At 40.0% G+C, this 14575-nt stretch overlaps 1 protein-coding gene across 2 annotated transcripts in view; it reads left to right on the forward strand.

Annotated features, from left to right (window-relative positions):
* The window catches only part of ptprga (protein tyrosine phosphatase receptor type Ga), a 466997-nt gene that overhangs the window by 369668 nt on the left and 82754 nt on the right, over positions 1-14575 (forward strand). The window lies entirely within an intron of this gene.

Below are 14575 nucleotides of genomic sequence, written 5' to 3' on the forward strand. Positions count from 1 at the left end.
GATAAACGGGACATAGCTAGGATTGTCGGCCAGATTATGTTTTGGTGTGTACCCAGGATTACTGGCGAAATCACAGGTGCCCTGTAGGCAGTGGTGCTGAATCACTAACGGTGCCTGAACGGGAGGGCTCGTCACGGATGAGGTCATCAGATGAAAGGTCATCAATTGGGTCATTTTATTTACTGCGAAATTATTATTAATTCATTTTACTGATAGTTTGATCGGACAGGCCTTCACAAAAGGGCCTTTACAACTTTTAAAATAAATAAAATGAAGGAAATTTTGCGTTTGAAAAAAGGGCACTTTGGGCAGCAAAGGGCAAAAGGGCAGCTGCTCAAGCACCCATTGCACCCCCCTCTGCACGTGTCTGTTTTTGTGTATTATGTGGGTCAAGTTAGTTACAGCAACTGAGACAGTGGAGAAGCTGTGTACCTGAGTATCAGTAAAACAACAACAAATCTAAATTGAGCGTTAAAAAGCAAACAACGGCAGATCCTTGCTGATGTTATAGCTGAACCAAAGTCCGAAGAACGACTTCCCAAGTTGAGAAATTGGACCATCCAAGGAGCATGTGAATGCACCAGGTTATGTATTACAAAAACATGTTAGAGCACCAGAACCCAGAGATTGCAATCAGAGTTATCAGGCGACTTTCAACTACACTGAAATGGCATGAAAGGGTTGGTATTACACGGAACGCAATTTGATGCTATGGACTATGACATTCAGAGACAGTACAAACTACCTGAAAGATAATTAACTTGCACAAGATACAAGATAAAAATATCACCTTTAGGGGCTCAGACGGATTGACATTGGCTGTATTTTTTTTTATGCATGAGGCTAGGATGTAGCCAGTTTCTCCCAAGCTGCAGCGGGACTCCAGTCACCAGTGCTTGTTGCTGCTCTCCAGGATTAGGAAGCTTTCTCTGGGCAGCAAAGTGCACTGAGCAGGGACATCATTAGGACTGAAAAATAGAGGGGGCTTAGCCCCCAGGGTATGCGTAACTTACAGTTGCAAAATCTTTGCACTCGCTTCTTTTGTTACTGTGTTAGAACAAAACTTATGTCAACAACCAGTGAAGAAGCCTAGATGTTAACAGATACAAAGCAACAGACATACTCTGTTCTTAACATGGGCGTCAGAAGCAAAAAATATGTGGGTGGGTCCTCCTACAGGATTGTTTTTATATATATAACCTATATATATATCAAGCTAAGTTCAATGTTTTCTCTAAACTGCTTTTTGTTGTTTTTTGGATACAGTGACAATAGAGTCTGTATCATGAATCCTGAAATCTGTTAGTTGAAAGATATTAAGTTTAATGCTCAAAATATTCGGGGGGAGCCCCCCCCCCCTGCATTCTGGTGAATTTTTCAGCACCAATTTCAGTCTTTCCTGCATCAATTTTTCGTGGAAATGTTCATCATCCCTGCTGAGTCAACACACATGCAGATGAAAAAACAATAATTTTGTCCAGTCCATTTTTGAATCAGATTTGGCACTGGTACCACAGCTAGCTTCCCTGATTGAACAGAGCTGCTGACTCATTGATTAATGTTAACATTACTGTAGCCTAGCAACAATGTCAACAACATAGCGTAAGTATAACGGTAAGTCAATGCTGCAACAAAGACTACATGATGTCTTTAAAAGCATCAGGAGAATTAATTAAAAAGTGACCCTTTTTTTAGAGACAGTATGTGAGCACAAAGACACGCCGGAGCAGCAGGTATCTTAAAGTGCTTTGTTTACCTCGCTTTGTCGCGGCAGTGCAGCAGGCAAGAGCTTTTGCTTTTAGACGCATCAACGCTGCATGGGGGGAATTCACTTAGGCCAGACTGAGTTCTTCTGTAGGCTGTGACGTAAATGCTACCCAGCTGCTGATGTAAATGTGTACTAGAGTAATACCTCTCTCTATTAGATAAGTTGCAAGTCCAAAGAATGCTATGCAATTACATTAATTACTGTTACTGCACTGTGGATTGGTTCAATCCAGAGCTGCAGAGCAACGTTACACACACACACAGCAACACACAGACATGGTGAAGGAAGATTGATTCAGCGTAGTGAGTAATACAGTGAAGATGCAGTGAAATTATGAAGCAGATTGCTCACACTTGATACAAAAAGTATCCTTGTTGCCCTAAACAATTCTTTGTCTTTTATGCTTCAAATTACTGGCTAAGATGATGTGGTCAGCTCCTCCTTTATGTCCCCCTGTCTCTAAGTAAATTGGTTAAACAAAGCTTTTCTGTTTAGGGTACCCTCAGACTGGAATAATGTTCCTATACATATTCATTCTCTGTCTACATTTGGCTTCCTTAAATATGTTTTTGTCCCTTTTCTTAAAATAAATTGCATGTGTTTTCAGTAATTCTATCACTACTGCTGCTCTACGATTATTTAGTACTAGTTAATATAGATCATTTTGTTATGATAGTGTCTCTCTTAAGGTTGTAACTCTTTTCTGTTTTTGTTATTGAGTATTTCTTTTGCATGTTGTTGTGTTGTTCCTTGTGTTCTGTATTGTTTTGTTTTTGTGAATGTTTGTTTTGGGACACCTTTCAACACAAGATAATATACCTCAAGGGGTTTGTCCTGATATATCTGAAAGTTCTGGGCCTTTGACATTAGTGGTTTTGATACTTTCTCATCATATTATACCTGAATACATAAATAAAACATTAACACACAAACATGTAAGAAAATAATGCATAAAATAATATAAATATTGGAAGTGTACACTCATTTGCATCTATTTAGTTTGTTCCTGTCAATTTGATTCAATCTTTCAGTTTATTGAAAGTCTTAACAGTTTGTTTTTCATGTGATGACCCAGCTTCAGTGGCAGGATGACAGGCTTGTATGCACATACTGAATGCTGACTTCAGGCTGTTTTCTTTCCCATGTTTAAATTACTGTTGACAGTGCTGTCCATCACTGCACCTCACCATCCATTAAGTTTGTGCAAAGTAATTAGTTCTGTTCAGAGAGTCAGCAGCAGGCGTACTGTTCTGACAGTACTATGATATTTTCTAATTATTTTGTAATGTGTAATGCAGAAAAAAACCTTACCCAAAAAAGAAAAACCTGGATTTAATTTGACCATGAGTGGAAAAACCAATACATAAGGTTAGTGAAGTACTGACTACTTTTGGTTTATGCAGTGGCTACCTTTGGTTGTAGCTTTTTATGTTCTGTAGTGAAATGGATGTGAGGAGGAAATCTCATTTGTGGGATTATATTTAATGGGGTGATGGGAAGCACCCAATATAAATGGTTTCCTCCATTTCAGTGCTGTGAAAACAGCTGCTGACCAACTGACTGCTATTTGTATCAAGTTCACCAAAGTTGAACTTCACATGAATGCACTACACAAATTTAATTAGCTCAACAAGTGAATCAACTGATTGCAACAATATGACATTTTATGGTTAAAAAATTCACTATTCCAAGGCTGTTTTGACTCAGCCCTTAGGGGGAAAAAAGTAAGACCAGATTTACTAGGCCAAATGGCCAAAGTGACCTCAAACCAGATCACTGAATGAATAGATGATGCACAGAAACAGAAACACAGAGCCTCTTGGGATGTCTAACTAATATACTGTGATATAATAGAATTGTGTGTGTAGTAGGGATGGAATGATTTGCATTGGTGCACCGGCAATAAAGTTCAAGATGCTATTGGCCCAATTAAAAAAGTGTCATCACCTTGTGTACTGTAAATACAGCAGTGAGATCTGGCCATAGGCTCCCATAATGCCTTTTCTTCAGCACTAACTGCAGGTCCAGTGAGGACCACAACTTAGAGGGCTGCGCCTGTACTCATAGAATCTGGAGTTACAGTACGTAACTATCATTCTACTTCGTATAGGCTTTGCCCCGCTCTGGCCGACTTGCTGGAAGACATTGTTGCTGTATGATCTTCTGCTCTTTAGACAGCTCAGTGCTGAAGAAAAATGGGAGCCAATGGCCAGGTCTCACCATTGTGTATACACAAGGCAAGGACGTAAGAGAGTTCCACACCGTGGGTGGGCGTATACAAGCTTTTCTCACTGCCGTGCATGCGTGCTAGGGGTAAACCCAATAGCGATAGCTTTAGAGACAAAGTAGAACTCCCCTTTGTTTTAGAAGCGACAAACACAGAGTTGGCTTTCATGCTATGGCACAAGTAAACTACTAACATTACTATATATAGTAATGTTATATATATAATGTTATATGTAGTAACTAACATTACTATATCTATATATTTATATATATATATATTAGCCTACAGTGACGCAAGGCCAACACATTCTCCCTCCCGACTTGTCACATATTGACGCTTGGTCAAGGCCCTTTGGCGTCGCCTTTTAAGGTGTTTTGCTTTTAACGTTTAAGGTATCCATGGTCAAGTTAGCAACACATAGCAACAACAAATACACAACTTCTGGTAAAGTTACCAACAATAAATATGCAACGTCCAGTTAGACTTTCAAAATGAAACACAAGCATTTCAAAATCTCGCCATTTTGAAATGGCACATCATTAAACGTTGTGAAACGTTGCAGTCTGGTTAGGTTTAGGCACAAAAATTACTTGGTTGGGTTTAGGCAACAAAACTACATGGTTAAGGTTAGGAAAAGGGTTTGGGTTAAAATAACTATGTATGTCAGTTAACACGTAAGTTAACTAACGTCACTTACGTCAATTTATGTAACTTGCCTAACTTAAATAAAAATATGTTGACTTTTTGTTTCACACAGGACACAAACCCTGGTCTCCTGCTTCAAAATCAGGGTTGTGGGCCTCCATCCACGCCAACCAAATGCTTACTCAGTATTTTCTGTTAGATATCATATAACTACCTTTACCGTCAAAAACCGACACTACAGGTCTTCCCCCTCTGTGTTAAACTATGACACTATAGGGATCCCCAGTGCGTTACAAATTGACACCGATGGCTCTTGACCATGCGTCCATGCATCCAGGCAGCTACGTTACATTAGCACGGATCTACTGCTGTTTGCTTTGTAACGTTTTTGTTTATTGTAATTTTACCAATACTTAGGTACACAGCTTCTCTACCGTCAGAGTAGCTGTGACTTACGTGACCCACATAATATACAATAATGCAACATAACAGCGCAGGACAACAACACAGAGGAAGACCAATTCACCACAGTAATGTTACTAAGTGTGGCAACAATCTAATTTATAATATTCAGCCTGGTTCTCTAACCGTTTCGTTACCATCCAATTCATTCAGCTATGCTGACATTGCTGAGCCTCTCTAAAAAAAGATACACAAATAGAATTGTGACAGTTTAAAAGCCATTTCCCTCTTTTTTTTGCCGTGTAACTAGAGAAAACATGGAGAAAGATAAAGGAGGAGGTTATAAAGAAGATTAACACCAATGGTGACTCTAGTAATTGTCTCTCTCTTCAATATTTCTTTCCCTTCTCTCTTTCTGCTAGTTTTTTGTTTTGGATGATAGTTGAAGAGGGTCAGTGGGAGTGTCAGTGGTTGCTTTGGGCCTGCTTTTAGAGTGGATCGATGCTCAGGCTCTTACACAACAACGCACCTAAAATGCCTTCCTTTCAAACAGACGTGGACTTGCCACACTTGTATTTGTGTGCCTGACGTGTGTGTGCGTGTGAGTGTGAGGGAGGGAGAGATGAAAACTGTGTCTCAGACGTTACCAACCTAACATGGCTTGTGCCATGCTGGTCTCACATCACATTCACCCTAAATATGAGCTGCCAACTGGGAAGTACTGTTGAGATCAGCCTTCTAGTATCAATTCCAAGTGGGACACGTGGGAATTTTTTTGTAATTTCCCATCTGGCATTGTCTGAAAGTGTGCCAACATTTCCAGAAAGTAGATATGATGCAGGCATATGGGATTCTTTTTTCCTTAAGGTCTTTTACAAAATTTTGTATTATTTGATTATAAAATACCTCCATAGTAAGCACTTATTTGGTGATTTGCATGTTTATATGCATTTACACATTAATCCAAGGAAGGTTAAACTCAAGGGCAACTGATCTAGTTCATGGAGGTGCAAGTGTAATATGGTCAAAAACTGGGGCTAGTTCACAAGTGTGCAAATATAATATAAAAAATAATATAATATAAAAAAGTGAATTGATGTTTTAAAAAACATGTCACAATAGAAAATTAAACCAAGCCATGATAAACATCAGTTTATCACACATCATGTTTGTCCCTTTACTAACAAAGCTAATCACAACCCACTGTGAGCTATGGTTAAACAATTTAATGTCATGTTATGGTCCATTTCATCGTAACATACCATTGCATTTTCTACCAAAGTAAACCTTCAGCAACTGAACCAAACATGTTAACCATTTAACATTATTTAACCATTTAAAACAAGTTGAGAAAAAAAAATCCATCACAGTTACCAGCCAGCAGTGACTAATATTTAAATGCTCCATATTTGTATAGCGCCTCTCTAGTCTTTTCGACCACTCAAAGCGCTTTTAAACTACATCTGCATTCACCAGTCATACACTGAGCCTAAGTGCTCAAACAGAAACTAACATTCACACTCATTCATACACTGGCCGCCAAATCGGGGTTCAGTATCTTGCCCAAGTATCGGCCGCCCCTATTTACATTGGGAGGATAATGAAACTTACATTACTCAGAGTTTTGGTCGCTTGAATTAATGTCATCCAGCCTGTGCTACCATATGACGTGACTCAGGGCTGCATAATGACCGCAACATAATGTTAAAACAACACAAGATTTTCTGAGACATTTTACTTTTTCTCTCATTTTCCATGTGTTTTCCATGACTGGAAAATTGTTCAACCATTTTCCGGGTTTTCCAGCATATATGGAAACCCTGACAGACACAGGCCTTATGAATAATGTTTTATCTAGAAATCTATTTTATCTAGAAATGCAAATACAGTTAATGGATTTGCAGAATGTTATGTTAACAAAAAAGCCCCACAAAAGCCATAATTACATGTGGCTCTCTTTCTCCTCGTCCTAGCTATCATCTGCTCACAAATACCCTTTCTTCCACTTGAAATCCACCGGGTCACAAGCTATCTGCTGAGTCACACGCATGCTAATGTGACTGTGGAGCATATGCACTGTACAGTGTCAGAAACAGTAAGCAAAGGACAGAAAGTTGTGAACATTCATCATAAATTGTGAGAAATGTGACCCTGGGAGGAAACCGGGAGAGGGCAAGCATGTGCTAACCGGAGTTAACCTTTGTGGCCTCCTTGTTTACTTCCGTACAATAGCATGCTGCGTATAACGTCGTACTAGTCTTCTGCAAATGCAGGTCACTTGCAGGCCAAGGCCAGTTCACACTCACCCTCTTACAAATGTGGCCCATATAAAACAAAGTCCACATTTAAACAATAATGTGAACTGTCAATCCAAATAAATTGAATCTGGGCAATAAATCTGAATTGTGCATTAAGGCCTGCTGTGTGAACGTAGCCTTATATAGACTCACTTTGAAGCCTGTGTATACAACTGATTATCAATCATAACAACAACCACCTTCCTCTGTATAGCCTTACTAGAATAAAGTAAAAAAGAGGACAAAACTAAAACAGGTAAACAATTAACTAAGATAAACAAATGGTCTATGGACACGACAGATGGCGCAACAAGCATGATTAAGCCACATAAATCTATAATATCATGACACAAACAGATGTATAATATAACAATATAGACTCCACAGCCAGTATACCTCACAGTCTCACATACATATAAGCAAACGAGAAACTGCACCATGTTTGCACTCTGTCACACACACAACACTCATCTATATGGGGTCCAAATCAAAAATGAAAAGAATTATGGCTTTGGTTTCATCATCATTCTATTTGGACTTTGAATTCTGACCCAAAAAATCCTCCATATAATCGTGATGTAGAGACAGGTAAACGTTAAAAAAGCGAGTGAGTTGTAATTGTTCTGTGCCTGTCTGTATGGCATGTGAGCATTGTGCACTGCAAAGGTTTAACTTGTTTGCACATTCATTCTTAAAGCATATTACACTCAAGTCCACCGAGACCACTCAACCTCTTTGACCCACTGCACTCCTCAAAGTTTTCAAACACATTTTGAGCTGAATGAGACTCTGTAGTCATAACTGTGACAGAAATTATTGTCAAAAACAGCAGAAAGGCCGCACACACCGCACTGAAAATAGAAGTTCCTCAGTGATTGCAGAAATCACTGCTTCAGGATCCTACATAAGCAATTCAGCATTTAGCCACACATTGGTGATCACGCAATATTGTGGGTACCAATTCTTGTTGGGTAACATTTCTTTTCTGTCAAAGAAATGTCTCTTTACTAATTTCTGCTGTGACCAAGGCTTTATGCTCTGACAGTATGGTTATAGGGGGTCGGAGTTACAACATGGCCTTGCGTGAGGTTGCACTGTGGGGTGTATGCCAGTACTGTCTGCATTTTATCCAGATGTAGAGGTCGAAGGCTGTCAGACTCGTGCTCTTAATCTCACATGCAGACACATTTCACTAATGATTTCGCACTTTTTAACTTTTTAAGGACAATTGCGGAGGAATTTCTCCCAACCTTAAAGCTGCTTTAACTAACAGGGCCATACGCAACATTTCAGAAATGATTAAATGATCAACCAAAATCCTTCATTTGGTTAAAATGCATAGTTAAAAAGACTGTTGTTTCACGGTACACCAATACTAGCAAAGTTACGCAATATGCTGCCTTTACATGTACAATACTGTCTTTTATTGGTACCGATACGTTAAGAAGAACCGCTCCGAGCAGAGCAGTATGTGTGTGCGAAGCGATCTCAAAGCAGCACACACAGCGCCACATTGCTCCCCTTCCCTGCAGAAAAGTGGGCGTAGTTGATGCAGCAGAGAAGGTAATGGGCTCAATCAAAACATACATCAGCAGTTCAGAACATAGTTGCTCCTAGAAAGCAGTGAAACCTAACACAAAGGAGTAGGCTAAAGAGCTGTGCAAAGATATGTGTGTATACTTTAATTGTGCAGCATTACCTAGTCTTTGTCCTGCCTAAACCCGAAGGATTTACTACGACTTGATAAACCGTGCAGTCAGACTGGGGAATTTTATTAATCCTTTGCTTTGATGCTCAGATTTGACTTTCATATTATCACAGAAAGTCGCCCCCACAGATGGTCACCAACGCTGGCAGGCTGATGTTTTATGGTTGTTTTACTTTTGTTTTACAGCAGCTTGGGGGGCGGTTGGGATTTGGGTTTGCTGTAATCACATTCTTCATATGAAAAACATGGGCTGACTTCCTCTTCCGCTGTTATTTTCCCCTCGCAAAAGGTGGGGCCTAAGCAGGGACATGATCGTCGGTTTATCCAAGCATCACACTTTGTTCCAGAGCAATTAATACTCAGGCTCTAGAAAGACACTTTATTTTGCCTGGGGTAGGTTTCAGTTTGGTATTCCAGAACACCCGATTGTTGTACAGCACAAAGAGAGTCACAGGAAGAATTTGCTCTCCTCAGACATCCCCTCACAGAGACATTTACCTTCATCAAACTAAATCTGCCTCTCAGCACCCTCTCCCCTTTCCAACACTCCCTTGCACGCAAGCTGTTCATCTGTGTGCCTTGCTTCCAAACACATTGCACAGACTATCCATCTGCCAACACAGACAGAAAGATGACACTTCAATCACACAGTGCAAATTCATGTCTGGTGTCACGTCTTGCCACCCAGCACGTGTTTCACAAATGGCAACATGCAGGAAGAGGCCAACTTCAGCATCAACCCAAAGCAGTACAAAATCTTCACAGCTTGCTAGCATTGTAGCTAAATTAAAACAACTTTGGGAACAGCGTCGCTGTAGCAGACATAGGATTGCAGTAGTATCGGTTACCCAGTAAGCCATGGGAGGAAAATTGACAGTTATCATATAATGTACATGTGCTTATATACGACAACCGGATGAAGAATCTTCCCTGCCATCTATTCATTCAGACTTTTTACACATACTCCATAAAAAAAGATTTCAAGATATGGTTAGTGTACTGTCTATGAAAATTATTATGCTTTAATGTTGTGTATGCAGGTTGTCAACACTGACACAGACTATGATATTGATATTCATTTGCTTCTTGGAGCCACATCTCTCCTTCCCGAGGTTTGGTCGTTGTGGAGTTGGGCCAATTGTGTCTCAGAACAAGCCCCTTTTAGCAGCACTTGAAGTAGCTTTGGGCCCAAATCAGACCATTGTACTTTGGATATTTCTAATTCATCATTTATCACGTGTCTGGCGTGAGTTTGCAAGTAGATTTACTGGATTTAGACTGCTGATGGGCCAAGCTTTTTGGCTACCTTGGCATGGGCTTTTTCAGATGCAGTTTATGAAAAATAACAACAACTTGGAAGTCTTTATTTCAACATGTTCACTAAATACTGACTATCTCAAAGACAACTTCAACACTGATTTTGTCATGCCATTTGGAGTGTGTGTGTGGTTGCTCTGGTTGTTATACTGGCCACACAAAACACAGCCTAAAAGACAAACTGGCAGAACATGAATATGCAGTCAGAGCTCCAAAACCGCAATTATACCCTTGGAGAGCAATTCAGAGATGCAAGCCACAAGGACCCACACTCAATGAACTTTCATGTTTTTTAAGTAATTCCACAACAGGTCTGGGGATGGAAGGTGGGGGGTTAACACGACATTTCCTATCAAAGAGCGTTGACTTTTCATCTTTCTAGTGATTTAATTGTGTGGTTTAAAGCTTGGCTAGAAAGTTTGAGGAGATAATTTCCGAATTATTTGAAATGGTAAAGCTTTTTAAATTCTTGTTTTCTTTCTCAACTAGTTGAATATGATTGCTACCTTCCTTTATTTGACATACATCTGACTCGGCTATCTCTCTATAGCCGAGTGCCGAGGCAGAAAACTGACAAGTGGACCCAAATGCAGGACACTGGAAACGCTGGTGCGGTAATAATGTTTTAATCCAAAAACAGAAACAGAAATACTCAAGCTTACATGTACAAACCAGTCCAAACAAAGGCCAAGAATCTGAAACACAGAACAAAAATCCAAACTGTGAACATGCAGACAAGCAGGGGCCCCGCCTTAGTGAAACCGACGCAGAAGACAGAGGACAGAGCAGCATCTCCAAATTGACACCAAAATACAGCAGCTTAGTTCTTTGTGTTCATTTAGTTTAAAGAGATCATATTATGCTTTTTGGCTTTTTCTCTCTCCTTTATTGTGTAATGTATTTTTTTGTGCATTTAATAGGTTTGCAAAGTGAAAAAGTCCACCCCAAAGAGAGTTCCCATCTCCCACAGAAAACACTGCTTCTGAACTGCCTGAAAACAGCTCGCTTGTAGTCCAGCCTTTCCTTCTGTAAACTATCTGTAATACGTGCCACCTAGCGGCTAGTCAGGCACACCCTCAAAAACACTGGTGGAGAAACACACTGAGCTGCTGCACACACAGTAACAAGATATCCGGCCGCTGCCACCCCTCACCCCCGCCCTCCCTACCAAACGTTAGGCAGTCAATCGACATGAAGTTGTTACCGTGATGTAGAGACAGGTAAACGTTAAAAAGTTACGTAAGAAAGATCAGTTTGTTACCACTCTGAAACTCTTGCTCCAGTCTAGGTTGCGAAGCTGGTTCGGGAACATGCTCAGCTGGCAAGTAGTCCTTAAGAGTACCTTAGGTACTGTGCATGTGCAACTCCAAACAGAGATCAAATTGAAATGAGATGGTTCACTCGGTAGCTAAAATGGAGCGGTCAACACAGGGTGAAAAGAGTGCAGTATGACGAAAATGTGGTGTTTTTTGTAAGTTAAACTATATAAACTTGTTCTGGTACAAAGTTAAATTATGAACATGAAAATGAGCATAATTTGACCACTTAAAGTGCTGTGACATAAATGCTTATAATGCTAGGGAAAACCCAGATTTTTATTAATTGCATCCACATTTAGATTCCACAATTTTCCATGTTTTACAGTACATTTTGTTTTTTCAAATCCCGCAATTCTGTTCATGTTTTCCGCAAAGCAGAAAGACTCCACCGTGCCGATTGGGGATTCACACAGGGTGATAGGGACAGGTAGGGCTGGGTTCCTTCACACGCTGCAGGAAGTATGTGATCCACTTGCTTATACTGCAGCAGATCCAAGATGATGGATGTTGAAGGGTGAGCTGAAGTCCACAGACTGGCAAACTGGCAAAACCCTGGCACAGGTTCCTAAAGAGTACAAGTGCTCGATGAACAGTACTGTTGTCTCTGTAGGTAAACATTTTCTCATGCTTTGTGTGCAACAAAGTGAATGTTCGTTGTTAAATCATACCAACTTACTGTGCATAGGTGTGGAGTGTATAAACAGATGAAAAGGGAGAGGAAAGATGCCACCCAAAAGGAAGCTGTAGTGGAGAGAGAGGAAGAACATTGAAGAAAATTGTTAGTTAGTTGATCAAGTAAATAAAAAAATCAATACATTGCTAAGTTTTTAATCCATTTCAATTTTAATTGTCGCGAAGAATATTTTAATTTGGAACTGATGCATGTTGAATAGATATGTGTAATATTGTTTATTAGTTTACTGATGCAGGATGTGATTTAGTTTTAGATCCCAGATAATTTACTACATGAATTAGACAGACCCAGGCAGTTTCACAGAGCCAGGCAGATTAAAGAACATTATCCCTCCATCAGTAGCCCTCTTACTGCTGGAGTATTTTCAGCAATAAAGAATAAGACTCTCCACTCATCTCGCTCATCTTATTTGCTCAGGTGTGTGCTCTGCCCTTTCAAATACGGAGGAGTCCAGAATTAAGGATGGAAAAGGCAAGACCAGCTTCAAACATAGTTAGCTCACTAAAAGGGACATTTCTTATTCAGAGGAGACAGACCTGTGGTGGTTGGTCTACACTGAAGGAAAGGGAATGAATGCAGCTCGCTGTGCAGAATACACAATACCTCCGCTACGTTCGATAAACAGCACCTTCAACCCCTCAGCCTCCACAAATGTCAAACAGATCAATTATAGACTATATAAAAGACGTGGACGTAGGCACTCTGACGTCACCTATTAGTTTGCGGACTACCGCTTCGAAGCCTCAAGTTTGGCCTATTGGCTTTTGGAAGTTTGGGATACGCATTGCTATGCCTGACAGGTCGCTGTGGTAGCGACTTGTCAATCACAAGGTAGCCACGCACTAAACCATACCCTGCTCTATCGTGTGTTTCGCTCTAAATGGGACCATAATTTACAAAATGAGCATTATGCATCAAAGAAGATTTTGAAATAGCGACTGAGACCATAAATTCATTAGGGAAGTGTTTACTGGATGATAAATCAAGTGGTGAGGGTGTAGGAGTCATTTACAGTGCTTTTTGAAAGCATTTGCTAAACTTTTTCTGAGAATTAGCTTGCAACAAGAAATGTTAAATAACAAATAAAAAGTCTATGAGAAAGGTTTACTTGCACAATAGGAAAACACAAAATGCAATGTAAATATAGAAGAAACAGAAACAAGCTGCTGATTACTGCATTACATACATAATATTTTTATATTCTGACCGGCCACATGAACTTTGTTTCCCTTCTTATAAATAAAGACATTTCCATCATAAATTTAATGCTCAAAGTCTTCTGGGGGAGAACCCCCCAGACACTAAATCGAATAGCATATTTCATTAATGAAGATTCTAAATAGCATTGGAGTATCTTTTTGTCTTGAACCCAATATTGTGCATTCTCACATCTCGTGGACTGTGTTTCGTTACACCCCTAATATGAGCCCTTAAACGTCCCCACCACTTTTCAACACAAAGTGACGCCCTTGGGTGAGGGTTATTTTGTCATAGATTTGACTGTGCAAGCTGACTTCTTTTTGCAACCAGTGGAGTTGTCCCCTGCTGGCAATTAGATAGAATGCCAATTTAAGGTACTACAGCGTTGGCTTCACTTTTCAGAACCGTAGGGTTCCTGCTTGAGTGCAATAAAAGATAATGCTACATCAAAAAGAGATTCCTCCCTGACTGCTCAGTGTCAATCAGCATAAGAAAAAACTAAGAAGTGGCAAGTTTGTAGCTCTGCTAGATCGGAAAGATTTGGGGCTCTCAGAATTCACATCAACAAAGATGCCATAGAAACATGAGACAACTTTTAGGCCAGTTAATTAAAGACAATTATATTTCAAAGGTCAAGGATGCCAAGTATTAAAGTATGCTAGTGGATGAAGTGTCAGACTGTGTAGTGATGGAGCAGAACTCATTTTATTTGGTTATGTTGAGAGAGTATGTGGAATACCAGTTCAGAATCTCTGTGGTTTTGGTTTTGATTGAGCAAGTGTGACGACAGGATCCAAATAAGGGTTTGGAGAAAGCCTTAAGAAGACATCTGTGATTATGATCCAAAATCATTGTATTTATTACCATCTAACACTGGCATGTGCTGACACCAATGACTGTGTTGAAGTGACATTGAGACAGGTCTGGAAACGGCTTGAATACCCAAAGCACTGCAGCCTTTATGAATGATAGGTTGACTCACCATGTTGCCTCAGATG

This window comes from Micropterus salmoides, unplaced genomic scaffold (genome assembly GCF_014851395.1).
Source record: "Micropterus salmoides isolate LMB-PRFRI ecotype aquatic unplaced genomic scaffold, ASM1485139v1 Ms_hic_scaffold_4, whole genome shotgun sequence".
In the NCBI taxonomy this organism is placed as follows: Eukaryota; Metazoa; Chordata; class Actinopteri; order Centrarchiformes; family Centrarchidae; genus Micropterus; species Micropterus salmoides.